Genomic DNA, 17,245 nt, shown 5'->3' on the forward strand with positions numbered 1-17,245 from the left:
TTGAGAGATATGAAGTCTCCAACAAGTTCTATAGCTAAAAGATGGAGGAGAATCGCTCAACTAGTGAGCATGTGCCCAGATTGTCTGAGTACTACAATCGCTTGAATCAAGTGGGAGTTAATCTTCAAAATAAGATAGTGATTGACAGAATTCTCTAGTCACCAACCAAGTTAGTAGAACTTCATGATGAACTATAATATGCAAGGGATAACGGAAACAACTCCCAAGCTCTTCGTGATGCTGAAATCAACGAAGGTAGAAATCAAGAAAAACATCAAGTGTTGATGGTTGACAAGATCACTAGTTTCAAGAAAAGGGCAGAGGGAAGAAGGGGAACTTCAAAAAGAACAGCAAGCAAGTTGTTGCTCAAGTGAAGAAGCCCAAGTCTGGTCCTAAGCCTGAGACTAAGTGCTTCTACTGCAAAGGGACTGGTCACTGGAAGCGGAACTACCCCAAGTGATTGGGGGAAAAGAAGGATGGCAAAGTGAACATAAGTATATTTGATATACATGTTGTTGATGTGTACTTTACTAGTGTTTATAGCAAACCCTCAGTATTTGATACTAGTTCAGTTGCTAAGAGTAGTAACTCGAAACGGGAGTTGCAGAATGAACAGAGACTAGTTAAGGGTGAAGTGACGATGTGTGTTGGAAGTGGTTCCAAGATTGATATCATCATCGCACACTCCCTATACTTTCGGGATTAGTGTTGAACCTAAATAAGTGTTATTTGGTGTTTGCGTTAAGCATGAATATGATTTGATCATGTTTATAGTAATACGGTTATTCATTTAAGTAAGAGAACAAATTGTTGTTCTGTTTATATGAATAAAACCTTATATGGTTACACAGCCAATGAAAATAGTTCATTGGATCTCGATCGTAGTGATACACATAATCATAATATTGAAACCAAAAGATGCAAAGTTAATAATGATAGTGCAACTTGTTTGTAGCACTGCCGTTTAGGTCATATTGGTGTAAAGCGCATGAAGAAACTCCATGCTGATGGGCTTTTGGAATCACTTGATTATGAATCAGTTGATGCTTGCGAACCATGCCTCATGGGCAAGATGACTAAGACTCTGTTCTTCGGAACAATGGAGCGAGCAGCAGATTTGTTGGAAATCATACATACTGATGTATGTGGTCCGATGAATATTGAGGCTCGCGACAAGTATCATTATTTTCTAATCTTCACAGATGAATTTGAGCAGATATGAGTATATCTACTTGATGAAACATAAGTCTGAAACATTTGAAAAGTTCAAAGAATTTCAGAGTGAAGTGAAAAATCATCGTAACAAGAAAATAAAGTTTCTACGATCTAATCGTAGAGAAGAGTATTTGAGTTACGAGTTTGGCCTTCAGTTAAAAACAATGTGAAATAGTTTCACTACTCATGCCACCTGGAACACCACAATGTAATGGTGTGCCCGAACGTCATAACCATACTTTATTGGATATAGTGCAATCTATGATGTATCTTACCGATCTACCACTATCGTTTTGGGTTATGCATTAGAGACAGCTGCATTCACGTTAAAAGGGCACCATCTAAATCTGTTGAGACGACACCGTATGAACTGTGGTTTGGCAAGAAACCAAAGTTGTCGTTTCTCAAAGTTTGGGGTTGCAATGCTTATGTGAAAAAGTTTCATCCTGATAAGCTCAAACCCAAATCGGAAAAGTGTGTCTTCATAGGATACCCAAAAGGTTACTGTTGGGAACACCTTCTATCACAGATCCGAAGGCAAGAATTTTGTTGCTAAATTCGGAAACTTTCTGGAGAAGGAGTTTCTCTCAAAAGAAGTGAGTGGGAGGAAAGTAGAACTTGATGAGGTAACTGTACCTGCTCCATAATTGGAAAGTAGTTCATCACAGAAATCTGTTCCTGTGACTCCTGCACCAATTAGTGAGGAAGATAATGATGATGATCATGTAACTTCGGATCAAGTTACTACCAAACCTCGTAGGTCAACCAGAGTGAGATCCGCACCAGAGTGGTACGGTAATCCTATTCTGGAGGTCATGTTACTTGACCATGACGAACCTATGAACTATGAGGAAGCGATGATGAGCCCAGATTCCGCGAAATGGTTTGAGGCCATGAAATCTGAGATATGATCCATGTATGAGAACAAAGTTTGGACTTTGGTTGGCTTGCCCGATGATCGGCAAGCAATTGAGAATAAATGGATCTTCAAGAGGAAGACGGACGCTGATAGTAGTGTTACTATCTACAAAGCTAGAATTGTCGCAAAAGGTTTTCGACAAGTTCAAGGTGTTTACTACGATGAGAGTTTCTCACTGGTATCTATGCTTGAGTCTCTCCGAATCATGTTAGTAATTGCCGCATTTTATGAAATCTGGCAAATGGATAAACAAAACTGCATTCCTTAATGGATTTATTAAAGAAGAGTTGTATATGATGCAACCAGAAGGTTTTGTCAATCCGAAAGGTGCTAACAAAATGTGCAAGCTCCAGCGATCCATCTGTGGACTGGTGCAAGCATCTCGAAGTTGGAATATACACTTTGATGAGCTGATCAAAGCATATAGTTTTATACAGACTTGCGGTGAAGCCTGTATTTACAAGAAAGTGAGTGGGAGCACTACAGCATTTCTGATAAGTATATGTGAATAACATATTGTTGATCGGAAATAATGTAGAATTATTCTGTAAAGCATAAAGGAGTGTTTGAAAGGAGTTTTTCAAAGAAATACTTCGGTGAGGCTGCTTACATATTGAGCTCCAAGATCTATAGAGATAGATCAAAACGCTTGATAAGTTTTTTTTTCAATGAGTACATACCTTGACAAGATTTTGAAGTAGTTCAAAATGGAGCAGTCAAAGAAAGAGTTCTTGCCTGTATTACAAGGTGTGAAGTTGAGTAAGACTCAAAGCCCGACCACGGCAGAAGATAGAAAGAGAATGAAAGTCATTCCCTGTGCCTTGGCCATAGGTTCTATAAAGTATGTCATGCTGTATACCAGATCTATTGTATACCCTGCACTGATTTGGCAAGGGAGTACAATAGTGATCTAGGAGTAGATCACTGGACAGCGGTCAGAATTATCCTTAGTGAAATAAGGATATGTTTCTCGATTATGGACGTGACAAAAGGTTCGTCGTAAAGGGTTACATCGATGCAAGTTTTGACACTGATCCAGATGATTCTAAGTCTCAATCTGGATACATATTGAAAGTGGGAGCAATTAGCTAGAGTAGCTCCGTGTAGAGCATTGTAGACATAGAACTTGCAAAATACTTACGGATCTGAATGTGACAGGCCCGTTGACTAAAATTATCTCACAAGCAAAACATGATCACACCTTAGTACTGTTTGGGTGTTAATCACATAGATGTGTGAACTAGATTACTGACTCTAGTAAACCCTTTGAGTTTTGGTCACATGACGATGTGAACTATGGGTGTTAATCACATGGTGATGTGAACTATTGCTGTTAAATCACATGGCGATGTGAACTAGATTATTGACTCTAGTGCAAGTGGGAGACTGAAGGAAATATGCCCTAGAGGCAATAATAAAGTTATTATTTATTTCCTTATATCATGATAAATGTTTATTATTCATTCTAGAATTGTATTAACCGGAAACATAATACATGTGTGAATACATAGACAAACAGAGTGTCACTAGTATGCCTCTAATTGACTAGCTCGTTAATCAAAGATGGTTATGTTTCCTAACCATGGACAAAGAGTTGTCATTTGATTAACGGGATCACATCATTAGTTGAATGATCTGATTGACATGACCCATTCCATTAGCTTAGCACCCGATCGTTTAGTATGTTGCTATTGCTTTCTTCATGACTTATACATGTTCCTATAACTATGAGATTATGCAACTCCCGTTTACCGGAGGAACACTTTGGGTGCTACCAAACGTCACAACGTAACTGGGTGATTATAAAGGAGCATTACAGGTGTCTCCAAAGGTAGATGTTGGGTTGGCGTATTTCGAGATTAGGATTTGTCACTCCGATTGTCGTAGAGGTATCTCTGGGCCCTCTCGATAATGCACATCACATAAGCCTTGCAAGCATTGTAACTAAGATGTTAGTTGTGAGATGATGTATTACGGAACGAGTAAAGAGACTTGCCGGTAACGAGATTGAACTAGGTATTGGATACCGACGATCGAATCTCGGGCAAGTAACATACCGATGACAAAGGGAACAACATATGTTGTTATGTGGTCTGACCGATAAAGATCTTCGTAGAATATGTAGGAGCCAATATGGGCATCCAGGTCCCGCTATTGGTTATTGACTGGAGACGTGTCTCGGTCATGTCTACATTGTTCTCGAACCGTAGGGTCCGCACGCTTAACGTTACGATGACAATTATTATGAGTTTATGCATTTTGATGTACCGAAGGTTGTTCGGAGTCCCGGATGTGATCACGGACATGACGAGGAGTCTCGAAATGGTCGAGACATAAAGATTGATATATTGGAAGCCTATATTTGGATATCGGAAGTGTTCCGGGTGAAATCGGGATTTTACCGGAGTACCGGGAGGTTACCGGAACCCCCTGGGAGCTAAATGGGCCTTAGTGGGCTTTAGTGGAAAGGAGAAGGGGGCAGCCCAAGGTGGGCTGCGCACCTCCCCCCTCCCCTAGTCCTATTAGGACTAGGAGAGGTGGCCGGCCCCCCTCTCTCTCTTTTCCCCTCGGGGAATCCTAGTCCAACTAGGATTGGGGGGGGGAGTCCTACTCCCGGTAGGAGTAGGACTCCTCCTGCGCCTCCATAGGGCTGGCCGCACCCCTCCCCCTTGGCTCCTTTATATACGGAGGCAGGGGCACCTCTAGACACACAAGTTGATCCTTGAGATCGTTCCTTAGCCGTGTGCGGTGCCCCCTGCCACCATATTCCACCTTGATCATATTGTAGCGGTGCTTAGGCGAAGCCCTGCGATGGTAGAACATCAAGATCGTCACCACGCCGTCGTGCTGATGGAACTCTTCCCCGACGCTTTGCTGGATCGGAGCCCGGGGATCGTCATCGAGCTGTACGTGTGCTAAGAACTCGGAGGTGCCGGAGTAACGGTGCTTGGATCGGTCGGATCGGGAAGACGTACGACTACTTCCTCTATGTTGTGTGATCGCTTCCGTAGTCGGTCTGCGTGGGTACGTAGACAACACTCTCCCCTCTCGTTGCTGTGCATCACCATGATCTTGCGTGTGCGTAGGAATTTTTTTGAAATTACTGCGTACCCCAACACTGGTCAGGTATTTCTTGAGATCCTAGAATGCCTTGTCGGCTTCTTCAGTCCACTCGAAGGGTCCCTTTTTCTTCATTAGCTGGAAGAAGGGTAGCGCTCGCTCCCCCAACTTGGAGATGAAGCGCCCTAGCGCGGTCACGTGCCCCGTGAGCTTCTGCATTTCTCTGAGGGTCTTTGGCGGGCTCATGTCTTTCACTGCCTTGACCTTCTCCGGGTTAGCCTCAATGCCTCGGTGAGACACGAGGAAACCCAAGAGCTTGCCCGAGGGGACTCCGAACACACATTTCTCTGGATTGAGCCGTAGGTTCATTGCGTTGAGGCTCGCGAAGGTTTCCTCCAGGTCTTGTATCAAGGTCCTGGCCTCCCGAGATTTTACCACGATGTCATCGACGTAAGCTTCAACATTCTTCTCGAGCTGCGGGCCCAAGGTGATATGCATCAGCCGCTGAAAGGTCGCCCCTGCGTTACGCAGCCCGAATGGCATGCAGGTGTAGCAGTACACCCCACACGGGGTTAGGAAGGCTGTCTTCTCGACGTCTTCAACCGCCATCTTGATCTGGTGATACCCAGAGAAGGCATCCAGGAAGCATAGCAGGTCGCATTCCGCAGTGGAATCGACGATCTGGTCAATGCGGGGGAGCGGGAACGGATCTTGCAGGCACGCTTTGTTGAGGTTGGTGAAGTCGACACACATGCGTTCCTTCCCTCCCTTCTTTGGCACAACGACAGGGTTGGCCAACCAATCTGGGTATCGGACCTCGCGAATGACCCCAGCGGCCTCTAACTTGCGGGTCTCTTAGACGATGAAGGCCTGCTTTTCTGTGGACTGCCGCCTGGCCTTCTGCTTCACAGGGCGCACGTTGGGGCACACGTTGAGGTGATGCTCGACTACACTCCTGGGGATCCCTGCCAAATGGTCTGGCTCCCAAGCGAATACCTTCTTGTTTGCGCGTAGGAACCCGACCAGGGCCTCGTCTTGCTCGGGTTTGAGGTGGGCGCCTATGGTGAAAGTGGCGTTGGTGGATCCGTCCTCATCGACGGGTATCTGCTTGGTTTCTGCCTTGTCTTGGGTGAACAACTGTTTCTTCTTGGCGGGCGCAGCCTCCTTGGGCTCGGGGGCCTCCAAGCGGCGGGCTGTGCCGACGCCGCTGTCTTGAAGACGAGCTTGAGCACCCGCAGAGCGTCCCCAGTGTCCCCGTGCACGGTGAGGACACCGCTGCTCCCGGGCATCTTCATGAGGTTGTACGCCGGGTGTGTCGCGGCCATGAACTGGGCCAGTGCTGGGTAGCCGAGGATGGCGTTGTAGGGGAGGCCGATGGGTGCGATGTCGAAGTCGACCAGCTCCGTGCGGAAGTTGTCGTAGATGCCGAAGGTCACTGGGAGCCGGATCTGTCCCAAGGAGCCGGACGACCTGCCCCCAACGCCTGAGAAGGGCCGGCTGGGCTGCAGCCGTTCCAGGGGTATGCGAAGGAGGTTGAAGGCCTCGACTGAGAGCACGCTGAGGCCTGCCCCGCCATCGATGAGAGTTCTGGTGACGGCCACCTGGCAGATGGTGGGGGTGCACAGCATGGGGAGCGCGCCCGAGCAGGCCGAGTTGGAGGGGTGGTCCTCCGAGCTGAAGCTCAGGCCGGTCTCGGGCGCCGCCCGATCCAGGGGAGCCCCCTGCCGCGTGGAAGCGGCGCTGACCAGCGGATGAACGGCTTGACGTGGTAACTTGTAGGCGGCGCCTGCGAGCCGCCCAAGAGGGTCGTGACGACTGGGGGTGCCGATGCAGCGCGATAGGCGGGGGAGAGGTTGCGGGGCTCCATGGGCGCGCGGAGCGCGCGAAACGAAGAACCAGCTGGGGCGAGCGAGGGAGTTGCGGTGCGGCCGTCTTGGCGCACAGATGGGTGCTGAGACGATGCTTGCTGCTCGTCCCCCGCCGGGCCGGTGGCAGCGTTGACGGCAGGTGACGGGGAACGGCGAGGACGCCTGTCGACAGGGGCCGTCTGAGCGACGCGGGAAGCGAGGGCGGCTCAGCGCTCCGCGCGGGCCCGACGAGCGTCAGATATGAGTGTGATGGTCGGAGGAGAACGGGGTGACGGAAGACAAGTTCCTGCGCACCCCTACCTGGCGCGCCAAATGTCGGATTTCGGGTTCCAGCAGACCCTTGAGGTTCGAACACTGGGGTGCGCGTGGAGATTTCGCCTCCTACCTACCTGCACCCCTCCGCCATGCTAGGATCTAAACTAAGGAAAGAACAACACAAGAGACACAGGGTTTATACTGGTTCGGGCCACCGTTGTGGTGTAATACCCTACTCCAGTGTGTGGTGTGGTGGATTGCCTCTTGGGCTGATGATGATGAACAATACAGGGAAGAACAGCCTCGCGAGGGTCTGTTCTTGGCTGAGGCGATAAACTGTTGGGAGGAGTTCAGCCACCTCTCTCTCTCTCTCTGCTCTCCTCCGACCGACTCCCTTGCTGTGTGGGTGGCTGGTCCTATTTATAGAGGCCCTGTTCCTCTTCCCAAATATTGAGCGGGAAGGGAGCCAACAATGGCGGGCTAATTTGAAGGGGGACAACAAGTATCAGCTATCCTGACAAAAGTAGTCTTCGCCTGCACAAAGCTCTGGTGATGACGCCGTCTTGGGCTCCACGTTGACCTCCGTCTTGTAATCCTCCTGGTCTTGGTCTCGTTGCACCGAAATGGCAACCTTTGCCTGATGCCTCGGTACTCCGCGGCTGCGCTTGCCCCGTTTGCACCAAAGAGGGAAGGAGGACGTTGCGCGGGCTGGCACCCGCCTAGCGCCTTGAGTTGTCATGGCTTGCGTCATGGGCACCTCGTGAGGTACCCCGCCTTGATCTCTTCGCCTCCTCGTGAGCCAGCCTGACGAGGCCGTGCCTGAGGAAGTTTCGCGTCGTCCGCCCCGCAAGGCTTGGCCCCTCGCGAGGGTCTTGGATTTGTGTTGGTGAAGATGGGCCGTGCTAGGCCCCCTTTTGAGGCACGCCGCAGGCCGCAGGCAGGCAAATATGGGGACCCCCGAACGCCGATATGTTTACCTGATCCTGGTGCATCAAAGAGGAATGCAGGGATTGTCGATTGGTCAGTTGTACATTAGCATATTCATGACTTGGTGGCTGCACAAGAATAGTTAAATAAGTATTAGTGAATGGAGATTGGACACATGTAAAACGGAAAGATTAATACACCATACCAGAATACACCATACCAGATTGTTCTCCCCAAAGTTCCAATCTCCACCTGGTGCAGATGTGTCTTCCCCAGCAGATGACCTTAAGGAAATGACAAGAAAAAGAAGACAACAAATGTTATCTGGCATAATAAGTAGTGGAGAATAAGTAAAATATGCAATTAAATTGACAAATATATATAATTGATTCTTAGAAGTTGTACAAACACAGTCAAACTTAATATGGGTATATAACGTATATTAGGTTCACATACAGAGAAATCGCTATGGATTAAGGAAAATAAAAATAAGAAGTTAGGTGGTACAAATCCTTCAAAACAAGGAAGAAAGAAGGTACCTTAATGTCGAATTCTTGGTGACATTCTCAGAGTGGCTTGTCGACGTGGCTGGAAAAAACCTTGCAACATTATTAAAAACATCAACAAAACTCAAAAGGTCAATGCAGTTATCATAAAGGATTTTAGCAGCAGCTGCACAGCTAATTTAGCACATTATTTCCAAAGTGCAGTCCGGGCCCTGTTTGGATGCCGAGTATATTTGGAGTTCTTTTAGAAACGGGCGGCCGGCTTGTTACTCACAAGTGTATATTTTTTGTCAGCTAGTGAATGTTTTTTGTTAGCATTAAATACGTACAGACTAGTCTGAGAAACAGATTCACGCATATTTATTTTAACCTTTCAAATTTTTAAAAAGTCATATCTTTTAAACCACGCGTCGGAATTCAGATCCGTTTTCATTGTTGGATTCATCGTGACGAGATCTTCGAAACTAAATCCCGCATGGGTATGCTTCGACGAAATTTTTTTGATACCAACTTTGATGCTATATGGTGCAACTAAAGTACTGCACTGTGCAACTTTAGTACTACATGGTGCAACTTTTTTAAACTAACTTTAGTACTACATGGTTTGTAATTTAGTCTAGTTGCACACACATTGATGTTTAGTTGGCTTATAATGTAGTCTAGTTGCACACACATTGATGTTTAGTTGCCAGAAGGACTAGTTGCATACACATATGCTCAGTTGGCTTGTAATTTAGTCTAGTTGCACATATATTGATGTTTAGTTGACAGGACACTAGTTGCACACATATATGCGCAATTGACGCGGCAATGTAGTCTAGTTGCACACACATTGATATTTAGTTGGTAGGACTAGTTACACACATATATGCTCAGTTGGCGAGGCAATATAGTCTAGTTGCACACACATCGATATTTAGTTGGCAGGACTATTGGCACACACATATGCTCAGTTGGCGCGGCAATGTAGTCTAGTTGCACACACATTAATGTTTAGTTGGCAGAAGGACTATTGGCATACACACATATGCTCAGTTGGCGTGACATATACTCTAGTTGCACACACATTGATGTTTAATTGGCAGGAAGACTAGTTCGTCGAAACTCCCCCATGTGGGATCTACTTTTAAAAAGCACGCCGCAAGGGTTTCAGTAGTGAAAATGAATCTGAATTTCGACATACGGATTGAAAGTTATGACTTTTTAAAATTTTAAAATCACAAAATAAATATGAACAAACACATGCACATGCATATACATGCACATGAGAAGATGCATATGCACGCAGCAGGAAAAAAGACTACTAGATGACTATTCTAATTAAAAAGAAAGAGACACGAAATTACCTAAAATGACGGCCGCTCGCTACGCATCCCAGGCGGTCGTGCGCTGGCTAGACACGTCCAAAAATAATGTAGTCGGATAAACCGTGCTATTCCCCTAAATGTGCTTTTTGGAGACAAAATATATTTCTAGACCTTCTATAGCAGTGTAACAGTTTGTGTTAGAATAAATCCTAGGCATACCGTCAATCATCCGAGAACCAAGCAATCATACGAGCACGACACCGAGATTTGTTAACGAGGTTCACCGATGTGGCTACATCCCCGGGGCCTCACTATGGGCGCTCCTTCCCATGACACCGCTACAATACCGCACCCCGGCCACCCGGGCGCCGGCACACGCCGCCGGCTCCCCCGCGTGCCTGTGCTATTATGTTGGCATATGTTGTATCGTGTGTCTAGCCTCGCCATATATAAGAGGCCTAGGACACAAGAGTCCTACTTGGACACGACTCCATATCCTATCTAAACACAACACAACTACAAGTCCAACTGTAACCTACCTTGTACACAATATTGGACACAACTCCAACAGCTTGCTCTTCGCACATGGCTACTGAGCATTTACCAGATAGCGGGTTTATCAGAGGTGTATCCTCTCGTAAAGTTATACTTCGTACTAGGAAAAGAGTTTCACTTAATTCACACTTTTTCTTTACGGGGTATTTTTGAACTATTATAAGTTAGTCCCTAGAGCGCTTTTTTTTGCGTAAAAGAGAACTAGCTCACTCTTTCCTTGTTTGCTACTACTTTAATTTACATGGTTCATTCAATTTTTCATGACACAGTGTATAAGCAAACGATCTAAAAAGAATAGATGGAAACGGCATAATCACAATTGGATACAGAACCAAATAGATGGGCAAACCTAGTGGTGAGAAGATTATCCATGTGAGATGCACAAAAGCATATCCTGATGTCAGTTGCTCAATAAGTACCTGGATTTGTATTCAGATAACAGGAGAATGTACAGGGAAGTAAGGCTGGTCGGATATAGCTATATCCCAAGGCAGAATATGCTTGAATTAGTTTCACCATCTTCTCTCCAAGGTCAACACCAACAATCCAAGTGTTGTCATCATCAAATCTCACCTTGGATGTTAGGTACACAACGTTTTCACCAAGAATGCCAAAGGTCAGGCAAGATGTTGACAGGTTCCTCAGTATAAATTCCTGAGCACAAGCGTCCAACATCTGAGGCAACATATACTGGATTGGTACATCCACTGAGATGTCACCAACATGAACAATTTGCGCCTTGAGCCAAAAGTCCCATGAACTAAACCTATAACATGTCCGGATCTTCCAACCATCAGGGACCACAATAGGTTCCTTATGCACTGTATCACCACGGATGAGCTCCGAATCATGGGTTACCTCTCCACAAGATCCAGGGTTGCCTCTCCACGACCACAAGGTGAGCTCCGGTGTCCTTTTGTCTCTGAGGAATTAGGAAAGGTGACCTCCGGTGTTAATCTCGAGCTCGTCGCCTCCGGTGTTTCTAATCTCGTCGGGCGGCGCTTCACTTGAGCAACGAAAGGCTGGCTCCGACCGTGGTCAAACTTGATCGCTGGTTCAGGGAACCTCCTAGTATTTGACTTCTTTTTTTAAGGGTTTTTGACTTTTTTTTAGGCATCCTATTTGACGCTCTTTGCGTCAAATACGAGCCTGCCGCACAGGGGTTCGTCGGTGGGTAGACCGGCCCATGCACGAGCAGCAGCCAGGCCGAAGAAACCCGAACGTAATGTCGAGAGCGGTGCACTTTATCGAGCAGGTCTACTGTAGCAACTGGTGTACTGTACTGTAACTGTATCCCACAACACGTGGAATTAGATCAATAAAGCTTGGTTTAACCCCTAAAAAAACTGATGTACTGTACCAATTGGTTTTCTGGTTAGTTTTTTCTCCTGAACATTTATTAAAATACAAACAATTTTTTAAAACTTGAACATCATTTGGAATTATGATTTTTTTACGAATTGAACATTTATTGGAATTACGAAGAACTTTTAAAGTCCATTTTTTTGAAGATTTTGAACATTTTTTGAAGTTTGTAAATAAAAAAATAAAGAAGAGACAGGAAAAAAGAGAAGAAGAAACAACGAAAAAACTAAAAAAACAAAATCAAAGACGGTCCAAAACCTTCTAGCAGGTTCTCAAAACCGGGATGCTCGCATGTAGAGAAAATCAAGTGAGCTGGCCCTCGTCCCCTGTGCGATTCGGTGACAATGTCCCGCAACGAGCGACACATAGGATTCGTGTTGGTTCAACTCGGTAGACTTGGAGGAACTTCACAAAGAGTGGTGTTTTGGCACATGGGAGCATGTACTCCTGGTTTTTAAAATATTTTGAAATATAAAAAAATTCCGAACAAAAATTTGGCACGTACATCTTGATTTTGTACATGCTCACAAAGTCGTTTTGCGAAAAACCGACAACTTATGTGTCGTATGTGAAAAAGACAAAATCCGGTGTAAAAAAATGCTTTTCACAAGACAACCTCTTGTCTTTTTTACACAAGCTACAAAAATATCGGTTTTCTCCGAAACTTGACGTGCACACATATAATGTCGAGATGTATGCGCCAAATTTTTGTTTGGAATTTTTTCACACTTTGAAATATATATTTTCGCGTGCAGGAGCGCGCGCTCCCGGGAGGATCAACGGATTTCTGGAACTTCACATAGACAATTTGCTTTCAGCCCTCTCTTCGGATGCACATTTTTGTTCATACATTTTTTTAGAACGCACTTTCGCCAGACAAAGATCACGGTTGCGGTTGCTCAAGGAGGCGGGACGCCAATTCGTTTTTTTCATCTGTACGTTTGTAAGCGCAAAAAATAAAATTTCATTCTAAGACCGCATCGACGGGATCACGTTGCTTCCTCCCAGTCGCACGTGGAATCATTGCGGATTACTTCGCCCATGTCTTGGGCACGCTTGCCTAGCGCCGCCATTCTCTCGACCTTGAGGAGCTTGCACTGTCATCTGTGGACCTCTCTGCCCCGGACCTCCCGTTCAATGAAGAAGAGGCATCGGCCATTATATATCCCCGCTCAATCGAGCGCCCGACCCCGATGGATTCTCCGCCATGTTTCACCAAGTGTGACGGGTTACGATCAAGGAGAATGTGTTGATCGTGGTTCACCAGATTTACCATCCAGATGGTAGCTCGTTGCACCTTCTCAATCACGCATACATCACCATCCTCCCTAAGAAGGATTCAACTACAGATTGATACGTCCATTTTGCATCATGTTTTTTGGAGTAATATTTATAATATTTTTATCCACAATAATGCTTTTTGGAGTAATAATGCCTTTTCTCTCATAATTTGCAAGGAACACATCAAGAGAGAGAATTCCGGCAGCTGGAAATCTGGACCTGGAAAAGCTATGTCAGGCCACCTATTCTGCACAACTCCAAATGAGTTGAAACTTCATGGAGAATTTTTATGGATTATTTAAGAAATATTGGAGCCAATAAACACCAGAGGGGGGCCACTAGGTGGGCATAACCCACCTGGGTGCGCCAGGCCCCCCTAGCGCACCCTGGTGGGTTGTGGCCTCCTCGGCCCACCTCCGGTGCCCATCTTTTGATATATAAGTCATTTTTACCTAGAAAAAAAGAAAAACTTTCGGGACGAAGCGCCACTACCTCGAGGCGGAACTTTGGCAGGAGCACTTTTGCCCTCCGGCGGAGCGATTCTGCCAGGGGAATTTCCCTCCCGGAGGGGAAATCATCGTCATCATCATCACCAACAACTCTTCCATCTTGGGGAGGGCAATCTCCATCAACATCTTCACCAGCACCATCTCATCTCAAACCCTAGTTCATCTCTTGTATTCAATCTTGTTACCGGAACTACAGATTGTTGCTAGGGGGTGACTAGTAGCGTTGATTACATCTTGTAGTTGATTACTATATGGTTTATTGGGTGGAAGATTATATGTTCAGATCCATTATGCATATTAATACCCCTCTGATCTTGAGCATGATTATTATTTGTGACTAGTTACTTTTGTTCTTGAGGTCATGGAAGAAATCATGTGAATTTGATATGTGTTCGATATTTTGATAGTATGTATGTTGTGATTCCCTTAGTGGTGTCATGTGAACATCGACTACATGACACTTCACCATATTTGGGCCTAAGGGAATGCATTGTGGAGTAGCAATTAGATGGTGGGCTGCGAGGGTGATAGAAGCTTAAACCCCAGTTTATGCGCTATTTCGTAAGGGACCGATTGGATCCAAAAGTTTAATGCTATGGTTAGAATTTATTCTTAATACTTTTATCATAGTTGCAGATGCTTGCGGGAGGGTTAATCATAAGTAGGAGGTTTGTTCAAGTGAGAACAGAACCTAAGCACCGGTCCACCCACATATCAAATTATCAAAGTAGTGAACACAAATCAAACCAACATGATGAAAGTGACTAGATGAAATTCCCATGTACCCTCAAGAACGCTTTGCTTATTATGAGAGACCGTTTTGGCCTGTCTTTGCCTCAAAAGAATTGGGCTACCTTACTGCATACTTGTTACTATTATCGTTACTCGCTCGTTACAAATTATCTTGCTATCAAACTACTTGCTACTTACAATTTCAGCACTTGTAGACATCACCTTACTGAAAACTACTTGTCATTTCCTTCTGCTCCTCGTTGGGTTTGACACTCTTACTTATCGAAAAGAGCTACAATTGATCCCCTATACTTGTGGGTCATCAAGGCTATTTTCTGGCGCCGTTGTCGGGGAGTGAAGCGCCTTTTGGTAAGTGGAATTCAGTAAGAAAACATTTATATAGTGTGCTGAAATTTATTGTCACTTGTTACTATGAAAAACAATCCTTTGAGGGGTTTATTCGGGGTATTTTCACCTCCTCCAGAACCACAATTAGCTACCCCTCAACCTACTGCACCTACTGAAAATATTGAATATGAAATTCCTTCGGGTATGATAGAACAACTGCTAGATAATCCTTATGCAGGAGATGGAACCGAACATCCTGATATGCACTTGATATATGTGGAACAAATTTGTGGATTGTTTAAGCTTGCAGGTTTACCCGGAGATGAGGTGATGAGAAAGGTTTTCCCTTTATCTTTGAAGGGAAAGGCATTGGCATGGTATAGGCTATGCGATGATATTGGATCATGGAATTGGAATCGTTTAAAATTGGAGTTCCACCAAAAATTTATCCCATGCATCTAGTTCATCGTGATCGAAATTATATATACAATTTTTGGCCTCGTGAAGGAGAAAGTATCGCTCTAGCTTGGGGGAGGCTTAAGTCAATGTTATATTCATGCCCCAAGCATGAGCTCTCAAGAGAAATTATTATCCAGAATTTTTATGCTCGGCTTTCTCGTAATGATCAAACCATGCTTGATACTTCTTGTGCTGGTTCTTTTATGAAGAAGACTATTGAATTCTGGTGGGATCTTTTGGAAAGAATTAAACGCAACTCTGAAGATTGGGAACTCGGGGAAGGTAAAAAGTCAGGTATTAAACTTAAGTATGATTGTGTTAAATATTTTATGGATACTGATGCTTTTCAAAAGTTTAGCACTAAATATGGACTTGACTCTGAGATAGTAGCTTCCTTTTGTGAATCATTTGCTACTCATGTTGAACTCCCTAAAGAGAAGTGGTTTAAATATCACCCACTTATTAAAGAAGAAATTAAAGAACCAGTACCGGTTAAAGAAGAAACTATACTTTATAATATTGATCCAGCTGTTCCTTCTGCTTATATTGAGAAACCCCCTTTTCCTATTAGGATAAAGGAACATGCTAAAGTTTCAACTGTGGTTAACAAAAGCTATGTTAGAACACCTAAACCTGATGAACAAATTAGGGTAGAACCTAATGTTGCTATGGTTAAAGATCTCTTGGAGGAAGACATAGATGGGCATGTTATTTACTTCTGTGCAGAAGCTGCTAGAATTGCTAAACCTGAAAAAGGGATAAAAATAGACCAGTTGTTGGCCTGCCTGTCATTTCAGTTAAAATAGGCGATCACTGTTATCATGGTTTATGTGACGTGGGTGCTAGTGTGAGTGCTATCCCTTACACTTTGTATCAAGAAATTAGGAAAGACATAGCACCTACAGAGTTAGAAGACATAGATGTTACTATTAAACTTGCAAATAGAGAGACCATACCACCTTGTGGGATTATTAGAGATGTTGAAGTCTTGTGTGGGAAAATAAAATATCCTACTGATTTCCTTGTTCTTGGTTCCCCACAAGATGACTTCTGTCCCATTATCTTTGGTAGACCTTTCTTGAACACAGTTAATGCTAAGATAGATTGTAAGAAACAAACTGTGGGTGTTAGCTTTGGTGATGAGTCTCATAAGTTTAATTTTTCCAAGTTTAGTAGAAATCATCATGAAAAAGAATTGCCTAGTAAGGATGAATTAATTGGTCTTCCTTCTATTGCTATGCCGCCTACTGATCCTTTAGAACACTATTTGCTAGACCATGAAAATGATTTACATATGCATGAAAGAAATGAAATAGATAAGGTTTTCTTTGAACAACGTCCTCTGCTTAAACACAATTTTCCTATTGAAACTCTAGGAGGTCCTCCTCCACCTAAAGGTGATCCTGTGTTTGAATTAAAACAATTGCCAGACACTTTGAAATATGCTTATCTTGATGAAAAGAAGATATATCCTGTTATTATTAGTGCTAACCTTTCAGAACATGATGAAGAAAGATTATTGAAAGTACTAAGGGAGCACCGGGCTGCTATTGGATATACTCTTGACGATTTAAATAGCATTAGTCCCACTCTATGTCAGCACAAAATTAATATGGAAGCTGATGCTAAACCAGTTGTTGATCACCAACGTCTGTTGAATCTGAAGATGAAAGAGGTGGTAAGAACGGAAATATTAAAACTCCTGGAAGCAGGTATAATCTATCATATAGCTGATAGTAGATGGGTAAGTCTTGTTCATTGTGTCCCTAAGAAAGGAGGTATTACTATTGTTCCTAATGATAAGAATGAACTAATTCCACAAAGAATTGTTACAGGCTATATAATGGTAATTGATTTTAGTAAAATAAACAAAGCAAGTAGAAAAGATCATTACCATTTGCCTTTTATTGATCAAATGCTTGAAATATTATCTAAGCAC

Source organism: Triticum dicoccoides, chromosome 5A (genome assembly GCF_002162155.2).
Source record: "Triticum dicoccoides isolate Atlit2015 ecotype Zavitan chromosome 5A, WEW_v2.0, whole genome shotgun sequence".
Lineage (NCBI taxonomy): Eukaryota > Viridiplantae > Streptophyta > Magnoliopsida > Poales > Poaceae > Triticum > Triticum dicoccoides.